This window comes from Bidens hawaiensis, unplaced genomic scaffold, assembly GCF_021521415.1.
Source record: "Bidens hawaiensis isolate Kalapana, Puna unplaced genomic scaffold, B.hawaiensis_p1.1 tig00029360_1, whole genome shotgun sequence".
NCBI classification, from domain to species: domain Eukaryota; kingdom Viridiplantae; phylum Streptophyta; class Magnoliopsida; order Asterales; family Asteraceae; genus Bidens; species Bidens hawaiensis.
The window spans coordinates 173,628-183,835 of NW_027494862.1; positions in this window are offsets into that span (position 1 = coordinate 173,628).

The window sequence follows — 10,208 nt, forward strand, 5'->3', positions numbered from 1 at the left end:
GTGGTGGTTGATTTTGTTGTTCTTGATCAGCCATGTTTTACTGTATAAATAAAATAGAATATGAGAAGAGATATCAAAATATATAATTAAAAGATATGTGTAATTAATCTATTTACGCGTATTAGACGATTTAAATCCTTTAATTAAATTAAATGAATATTGAAATTAATTTATTTAATAAATGTCATTCGTTGGGAATCACACTGATTCGTTACAATAAGATAACGAATCAGACGATTCGCTATCAAGTAAATACTTTAACGAACTGAACATAGCGAATTATTATTTAATTTTGACGAACTAAACTCTAGTTCGTTATATATTAAGCGAATCCAAATCTGATTCGTGTAACATCTTATTCGCTTAGCTAGTTCGTGTAAGATCTTTAACGAATTGGACACGAAATAATCCCAATTCGCTAAGATTAACGAATGGTCAAGATAATTAAGACTTTCTCTTTGACTCGCATAAAGTCAAGGTCAAAATTAGGATGAACATAGATAGTCAACAATATGAACCCGGGGACGATTAGGCCATAACTATCGTCGATTCATCATAAAAATGTGCTCATTGTACTCGTAATCACTCTAATACACTAAGATTGATGAGATTGAGACTCAACATCTTGAAATATCAAGGTTAGACGAACCCACTGTAACTACCGATAACAAGTAATCATAATTAACCCAGCAAACAACAATCAAATGATGATTGAAGTCCACCAAAGGTATCGAAATCACATTCCGATCACAATGACAACTAAATCATCAAGTTATTAACATAAATGAGGTTAATAAACTCGGAAACCCTTAAACCCTTAACAGTTCATAATTTTACTATCAAATCTTATCCATTTTTTACGAAAATTAGATCGCAATAATCGTCTATACCTAAGAAACTCAAATATATCCTTGAAATGTCAAAACGAGAAGGTCGAAATTTCAGAGAAAATTTGAACAGAGTTTCTTAAAGGTGAAGGAAGAAGGTGAACAGTGGAGGACTGTTCGTTTTCTTGTCTTATATAACCTTGCACACAACCCGAGGTACAACTTGTACGAATCAGATGATTCGTTTAAATTAAAGTTAACGAATTAGCCCATTCGCTAACTCAATTCGTTACCTTATGTTGGCGAATCGCTACTTGATTCGTTAAATTAAAGGTAGCGAATCCAGACATCATTCGTGTCATGATTCGTTAATTATGCATAACGAAGGGATGATTCGTTACAGATTGCGGAAGCGAATTAGGTGAGCGAACCAGAAGCTAGTTCGCTAAAGAATCATCTAGTTCGTTATCCATAAATAACGAATTAGATTCTAATTAAAAAATCTTTTATTTAATTTTTAAATTAAATAATTAAAAGAATTAAATAATTAAATAAAATAAATAAATAAATTAGGTTATCGAGAATCCTTTTATCCCGGCAACCAAATACCTTAAAAACGTTTCAGTTTTACGAAACATAACTTAAATAAAATCTTTTTGGAATTTTGTAAAAAATTAAAGAATGAAGAATGTATTTACAAAAGAATATCCGAATCATAAAAATAGACAATATTTTTGTGTTTTTCAATGATTTATCAAACGAAATATATTTTTGTATTTTTGTTGAGTTTGAGCAGAGAATCATATTGACCAAATTGCCCTTCCATCACAGTTTTATATTTCAACGATATTATGACTAGCGATAAGTCGGTCATTGATATTGTTATCCACATAAATCTAATAACACACATTCAAGTATTTTTGTGATATGATTAATTTGTTCAATTAAAGCACAGAATATCAGAAACTATCAACCCTTAATCTCGGTTCAAGCTTAATTTGATTTTTGCCAAATCACCCCCAACTTGACTTAAACCATTATATTGTTGATCAAAATTTTTGATACCAATTTTGAAATTTTGAGCAATGCATCAAGTTTCCTTTACTGTGAGTGAGTATGCACGAGTTCATCTGTCGGCTTACATACATTGTATCCCCTGGGGTCCGTTTCTTATTGATATTAAGACGCACGCAAGGGAGGAACAATTGTATGACTAACAGCGGATTTTGATCAAGTCAGTAATTTAAATTGTACGAAGTACAGCGGTGATCAAGTTTAATGACTTTGGGTTTGCTCTAGAAATCGAGTGAAATATTCATGCTTATGAATACCCAGACGGTTAAGCCGCATAAAGACCCACAGTGTCCAGAATCCTAACGCTTGTTATTTGCTTTATTTTATTTTTTGGTGATCAACAAATATAAGGCTTGAGTATGACTGGTTATTACATTTCTGCCATCCTCACCGAGACTTTTGCTAGAGACTAACACCCCTTTCAATTTGGCGTTTCTTTATGTTTATATCACATACTTTACTCTACTGGGTTGTTTTAAGACCTACCAATGCACCAATGCAATTAAGCACACAGTCTTTTAAGCTTACTTTTTGCTAGATTTGGGGTCAAATAATCAATGTACTATCATGTTCTCTTTTTGCTTCAAAAACTCAAAATTTTGATGAGCATAAAATAAAGAAAAGATAAATTTAATCGCCCCAGTTAACTTAAGTTTATAAATAAATGGCTAACCATCAATTCACAAGTGAATAATAGGACCAAGACATGCAAGCATGCTTCACAAACTTAAATAACCGACATAATTTTCAGCGAGAAAATAATCTAAAAACGCTTGCAAAAATCTTTTTGGTTTTTCTCTATACAGACTTTAAAAACACAATCCCCAGAAACACAATATTTTTGTCTTTTTCAATTTTCTTATAAACAAAATAAACTTCACAATCTTTTTGGATTTTCGGATTTTTCTGAACAAACATAAATCACATTCTTTTTGGTTTTTCAAAATTTTAAAAAGTTTTTGGATTTTCTTATGTTTTCTAATGTTTTTGGGTTTTATCTATACAAACGAAAAACACACTCTTTTTGTATTTTCTAGATTTTCACCCCCTAAAACCAAAATAAATTTAAAAAAAAAAAAATATGACAGAAAATAAAGATAGTCATCCTTATTTAAGGATATCAGCGAGGGTCTTCAATCCGTTTAAAGCAAGCAAAAATTTAAAACGTGTTTTTCTAAAGCTATGGTAAATAGATCGGCTTTTTGAAAATCAGTGTGCACTTTCTCAAGATCGATTAATTTCTTTTCATAGCAATCCCGTATAAAATGATATCGAATTTCAATATTTTTCGTTTTAGAATGTTATACAGGATTCTTGGTGATACTAATAGCAGCAGAATTATCAATCAAAATAGGAGTAGTAAGAAACTTCAAACCGTAGTCGCGAAGATGTTGTTGTATCCACAAAACCTGGGAACAACAACTCGAGGCTGCAACATACTCAGCTTCGGCGGTTGAAGTGGAGACCGTTGTCTGCTTCTTACACTGCCAGGAAACAAGCCGGTTTCCAAAAAATTGACATCCCGCAGCCGTTGATTTGAAATTGATCTTGCATCCTCCATAATCTGAGTCTGAGTAAGCAGTAAGATCGAAAGTATCATCCTTGGGGTACCACAACCCGATGTCTGGATTTCCCCTCAAATACTGAAGAATTCTCTTGACTGCAGCTAGGTGAGTCACTCGTGGACTTGCTTGATACCTAGCACAAAGACAAACAGCAAACATAATATCAGGGCGAGAAGCCGTTAAATACATTAAAGAACCAATCATGGCACGATAGAGGGTAGGATCAACGGAATCCTCCAATTCATCCGGTGACAAATTGTGCCCTACTGGAAGAGGAGTAGAAGGGATTTTTCCGGCAGTAATCTTGAATCGGCTCAAGACGTCGTTCACATACTTAGTCTGGTGAATAAAAATTCCGTGAGCAGACTGATGAACCTGCAACCCTAAAAAGAAATTCATCTCTCCCATAGAGCTCATTTCGAACTTTGGTTGTATGGACTTCTCGAACTCCTTACACAATGTGTCATTTGTAGACCCAAAAATAATATCATCAACATAAATCTGGACTAGGAGAAGATCATCACCAATATTCTTGTAAAATAAAGTGCAGTCGACAGTCCCACGTTTGAAACCGTTATCCGTCAAATGGTCGGCGAGCGTGCCATACCAAGCTCTCGGGGCTTGATGTAGACCATACAGGGCCTTGTTTAATCGGTAAACACGGTCCGGATAATCAGGATCTTCAAAACCAGGAGGCTGTAAAACAAACACTTCCTCGTGTAATTCACCATTGAGAAAAGCACTTTTAACATCCATTTGATACACTTTGATAGCATAAGCCAGGAAGATTCGAATCGACTCTAATCTTGCCACTGGCGCATAAACCTCAGTGTGATCAATACCCTCTTGCTGATGAAAACCTTGCACCACTAAACGTGCTTTGTTTCTGATAATCACCCCTCGATCGTCTTTCTTACACTTAAATACCCACTTAGTCGGAATGGCATTCTTGACTCTAACAGGTTTGTCTATTAAGTCCCAAACACCCAAACGTGCAAATTGCTGTAATTATTCTTGCATAGCTTCTACCCAAGAAGGATCTTCAAGTGCCTTACGAGCTGTCGTTGGCTCAACTTGAGATAGAAAGCAATAGAATTTAGCAAGATTTACAATTCCCGAAGAAAGTAAGTTAGTGTAAGCACACAATATATTATTATCACTTGACGAAGCAACTTGATGACGTGTACGAACGCCCACATCAAGTTCTCCAATGATGTTATCCTGTGGATGATATCCATGAATCCGAAGAGTGGGATTCTCAGGAACAACAACATTATCAAATAAGTTAGTGTAATGTTCACCTAACTCGGGAGATAAAACATTATCACTGTCAAGATCAATAACTTGAACTTCAGCTTGATCATTATCAGAAGAAGTAGAAACATTATCAATAGCAACTGGAGAAACAACTTGAGGTTCTTCAGTTGGAGAATCTGGTTGAGCTTCAACATCATTAGAATTTGAAAATATTGGAATGGTCAAAATGATCTTCAAAGTATGCTCGAACCAGATCTTCGTCAATGTGTTCAGTCGAAGGAGTAAATGAATTAAATAAACTATCGTAGTCAAACATCCAGTCTGGACCTTTCCCTTGCGGAGGAGTTGTGTACTTTTGACAGTCCACATGGTACCATTCTTCAACACAACCAGATGCGAAATTAAAAACCCTTTTCTTTAGAGATGCATATCCCAAGAAATACCCTTCGATAGTTTTTTCTTCAAATTTACTCGAATCCTTCTTCAACATTGTACACGGACACCCAAATGGTTCCAGGTACTTTAAATTAGGTTTTCTATTATTTAAGAGCTCGTAGCATGTCTTCTTGAGTCGTTTCACAGTTAGAACTCGATTAAGCGTATAACAAGCTGTATTCACTGCCTCATTCCAGAATTGGACAAGAAGCTTAGAATCAGCAAGCATTGTGCGTGCAGCTTCAATCAGAGTTCTATTTTTCCGTTCAGCAACACCATTTTGTTGAGGTACATAGGGTGCACTATATTCTCTGAATTCCCTTTTGAATATAGAAGAAATCCAATATAGTGTTTTTGAATTCAGTACCATTATCACTTTGGATTCTCCTCACCTTTTGTTTATACAGTGATTCGATCTTAGTAATAAGGTTTTGTACCAAAACTGGTGTTTGATCCTTCGAACTCATAAATAACACCCAAGAGTATCTTGAATAATCATCAGTCACTACAAGACAATACCAATCCCCAGAAATACTCGCACGATTCACAGGACCAAACAAATCCATATGAAGTCGTTCAAGAGGAGTATCAATGGAATTCAATATCTTAGAGGAATGTGTCTTCTTCTTCTGCTTGCCCTTTTTGCATGCAACGCAGTGATCGGATAACTTAAAATTCTTTAACGAGACACCCTCAACTAAGTCATTTGCCATTAAATAATTCATCTTTCTGACATGTATGTGACCCATTCTACGATGCCATAGAATCGAGTATTTCTCGGTTGCTTTCGAGACAAAACATGTTTCGATCGATGTGGATACCTTAGAACACATATTTAAGACATAAATATCATTTGATCTTGGTGATCGCATGGCAACCATATCCTCGGGAATAACATAACCCGGTTTCAAGATAAGACATTCTTTGTCAGTAAATAAGTTACCGTCTTCCTAGACTTTCGTCTTAAATAAGCTGCCTGAACAATGTTTGAATTCTTTGTTCTGACATATGGGTTCAGTTGGAACGAATTTTAGTTTCACTTGACCATGTGTCTCATTGACATGAATAACCTTCCGAGGATTCACATTAGAGAATAAAATATGAGTATCATCAGCATACGACACAGGTCGTTTCAAAATCTCCTTGACCAATGGAATTGGCTTAGATTTGTCCTTGATAAAAGGATGAAGATTCTGATAGTTCTGCTGACTACAATTCCTCACAACATGACCCTGTTGACCGCATAAGAAACAACTTCGCATGTTTACACGATGTTGTTGCGAGGTATGTGGAATGAATGACCCAGAAGTTTGATGATGACTCACATTTTTAGTCATGCTCTTAGCAAACTCATCAGATAATCAGACTTCTTCTTTAAATAAAAATCTAAATTAGAACAGTTTGAAAAACTTTTTAGTGTATCTGTCCCAGTTGACTTCACAAAATTAATTTTCTTAGCTTGTTTTAAAAGTTGTTTTGCCTTAGTCAATGGGTCAGATTGAACTGATGTTTTTGCTTGAGCATACACACGTTCAAGTTCTTGAATTTTTGAAGTTTCATTGACAAAAACACTCTCAATAAGTTCAGGTTTGATAATACTTATTGGAATATCTTTTTCAGTGAACATCGTATCCATTCCTTTTAACTTAAAAACTCTAGTCAATGAAGACTTAGAACTCAGAGGATTAATGAAACGCATTAAGTCCTCGTCAGAAATCTTTGGTTTAACTGACTTCTTTGCCCTCACTGGTTTAGTTTTCACAGTTTCTTCCTTGTTCACTTGAGATTTGAATGAACCATACACAGCTTCCTCAAACTCTTGAGGTTCGCAAAGAATATGATTAGAACTAGGAATGTTCTTATTCTTGTGTATTATCTCAGGTTCAAACACATCCTCAATAATCACTTTGTCAACATTTTCAACAAAGACCTTTTTACTTTCCACATGAGGTTTTTGAGGAGCAACTTGGGGTTTGACAATTTCAGGTTTAACCAATTTAGGTTTTTCAGAAATCACAGAATCTTTTTGAATCAAATCCTCTTCTTTTCTTGCAAAAGGATTAATTTTATAATCATTATGAAAAGGTGGTGGAATTTCAACAAAACCAATACCTTTTTTGGAATCCTTTTGTTTTCCAGATACCTCAATTATTTCATTTAACAAAACCGAAGAATTTCGAAATTTACCCAATTTGTTCTTCAACTCAAGAACCTCATTCTCAAGCTCAGTTATCTTTGAACGAGGTTTCAAGATTTGTAGGTTCCCTGGACGGATCACACGAGATATCTCGGTCTACTCAGGTGCGGAATCCCTGCGTAGATCGTTACGAGCGTAGAAAGCAAATCAAACAAACACACACGAATAAACCGAAACACGTTATATATTAATAACTGAACTCACGTGATATGAATCACTGATACAGACTCTCGTCCTCACGTTACAATGAACTCAAACCAGCTTAGATCAACTCGATTAACCTCTCAACACTAAGCCGTAACCTAGTATAAATACACGACAACTTCGCCTGATATGTTCAGGCGAAGTTGTCCATAACTTTGCTTGTTCAACAAGTTCGCCTAGGCGAACTTGTTAACAACTTCGCTTAAACAAAAACATAAATAACATTACAGACTCGATTACAGACACTAGACTATGAACTACTGACATTTATGCACCAACAGACTCCCCCTTGGAAGTAGCTTCATATCTTGATCTTTAAGCACTTGTCTTGTAATCTTCACGCATGCACTCCTTCTCTAACACATACCGTGACTACTCGCTGATACTTCCTCGCTTCATCTTTTCCAAGCAGGAATATAAAAGATTTTCTTCTCATTAAGCACCTTCAGATCAGCTTGCGATAAGTTTACCAAATGCATCGGATCGTAAACTCTTAGGAGCTCCTGTTCATCCTCGTCTTCCATCACCGCCTCTGCTGTCTCACAATCCACATACCACCACATTAGGTCTTTAAGAACATCCTTGGGCATTAGCTTCATCGGTACTTCTTTCAGGCACCGGATCGGTTTATACTTCATGACCATCCAAGGTTTTCCATCAGCTCTCAAACCTCTATCCTTGTCTTCAACAAGTTTTCCCTTCTGCGGTTTCAACAGCTCAAACTTCTTTTCTTTTATACTCTCTCTCCATACAATTTTCTCAATGACTCTTGCCATATTATCGTCATTTCGATTGATTAACCCCAATCTGGCTAAGTCTTTCACTTCACATTCCGGCAGTGTATTCAACGACCTTAACATTCTTTTAAAATACTGAACGCCGTCATACCGTTTAATCACAAAGAGCTTCAACTGCTCATCATAGATCCAGCAAATAATCCATTTCTTCGCTTCAGCATAGCCTTTAATATTGTAACTCTTCTTAAACATTGTAGGGACCGCTGGTTTCTTCATTTTGACGAACCACTGAGCATAGCCTTCCTTCCACCTAGGCTGCTCTTCCCATTCAGTCTCATCGATTACTGTCTCATTACCCATGTCTGCTTTCTCAATATCTGGGATCTCGTGTTCAACATTTTCTTCTACTATCTCACCTTCTTCAACATCTTCTTCAATCACAATCTGTGCGCCAATCTTCTCAATCTCCTCAATAGGCAGCACATCATCATCAAACATCACATCATCATCTAGCATATCATCATCTAATTCTTTCAAAGCATCAATCACATCATCTTCATCATCAACCATCACCACCTCATCACCACCAACTGCACCCGCAGACTCCCCCTGAGCTGTGGAAGTCCCAAGAGCTTGAGTAGTTCTTGGCAACTCACCACCTGCACCTTTCGGTGTATTGGGATCATCGTCTCTGTCATTTCTCTTCTTTGTCCTTAACTCGTCGCCTCTACAGCCTGTCTCCCCCTGAGATGCCAAGAACTCCTTCATAGCATCTATAATTTTCCCATGTTCTACCAGGAGGGACGACTGTAGTTGATTCTCTGCTACAAGGCGCTGAATAGCCTGGGTCTGGATAAAGTTTATCCTCGATTGCTCTGCCACGACCCGTTCAAGTGCAGCTATTCTCTCCGAGTCTGAGAGGGTTGCATCGAAATCAAACCTCATGTTAGATGTGTCTTGAGTATACTCAGCAGGGATCTCGAATGTAACCGGGACATCAGAAGCAGTTGTGGACGTAACCGTAGGTGGTATCGTGACCGACAACCCTGCAGTTGCAACGACTGTAGACTCTACAAATTGTGCCACCACCACTGAAGAAGTAAGCGTTGGAGGTGGTAAAGACACAATCTCCGGAGTCGTCAGCTGGATAGTAGTGATTGATGGGATGCCGACAGCTGATGTAGCCACCACGGGAACATCCGCGGCGCTCAAACCTGTGACCTGTAGTGATGTAGGAACAATCGACATACCTGACAGTGCGGATGGAGCAAAACGTACAACTCTTGAAGTCTCTCCAGCTCCCATACCTGCACCGGTCCTTTCACGTCTTGATCGTCTAATCAGCTTGTGAATATCCTCTTCTTCTTCCTCTGACTCAGTATCATCAACTGTCCTTCTTCTTTTCCCAATCGTCCTTTCTCGTCTCACCAACATCCTTCTCGCCTCATCCATAACATCATCAAGATCTGAGTCAGCCACCGTCGTAGCTGCTCTAGTAACATTCACTTCCCGAACCTGTTCAGCAGAAACCTGCACCTCTTCTTGTGGATCAAAACGGTCCATGTCGAAGAATCCTTGGCCGCCAAATGCAGCATCAATGTCTACATCCTCCTCAGCCGACACCACAGGCACAGTAGGTACATCTCGAGTTGCTCCTGCCTGTTGTGGTTGAGGGTCTCTGAACTCATCCCCCCGAGCTGGCACATACCCCGGGTTTATTAAGAACCCAAAGAGTGGAGTATGCCTTGGACGACGTTCAGGCTTGCTCCTCGCACTCGAAGTACGACATTGAGCAAAGATACGTTTGCTCACACTCTCCACGTATCGTATTGGGCGTCGTTGAGGCAAATTTGGAGCCACATGGTTCAAGATCATCTGGATGAATCTTGGATACATTATGAACCGCTCACGA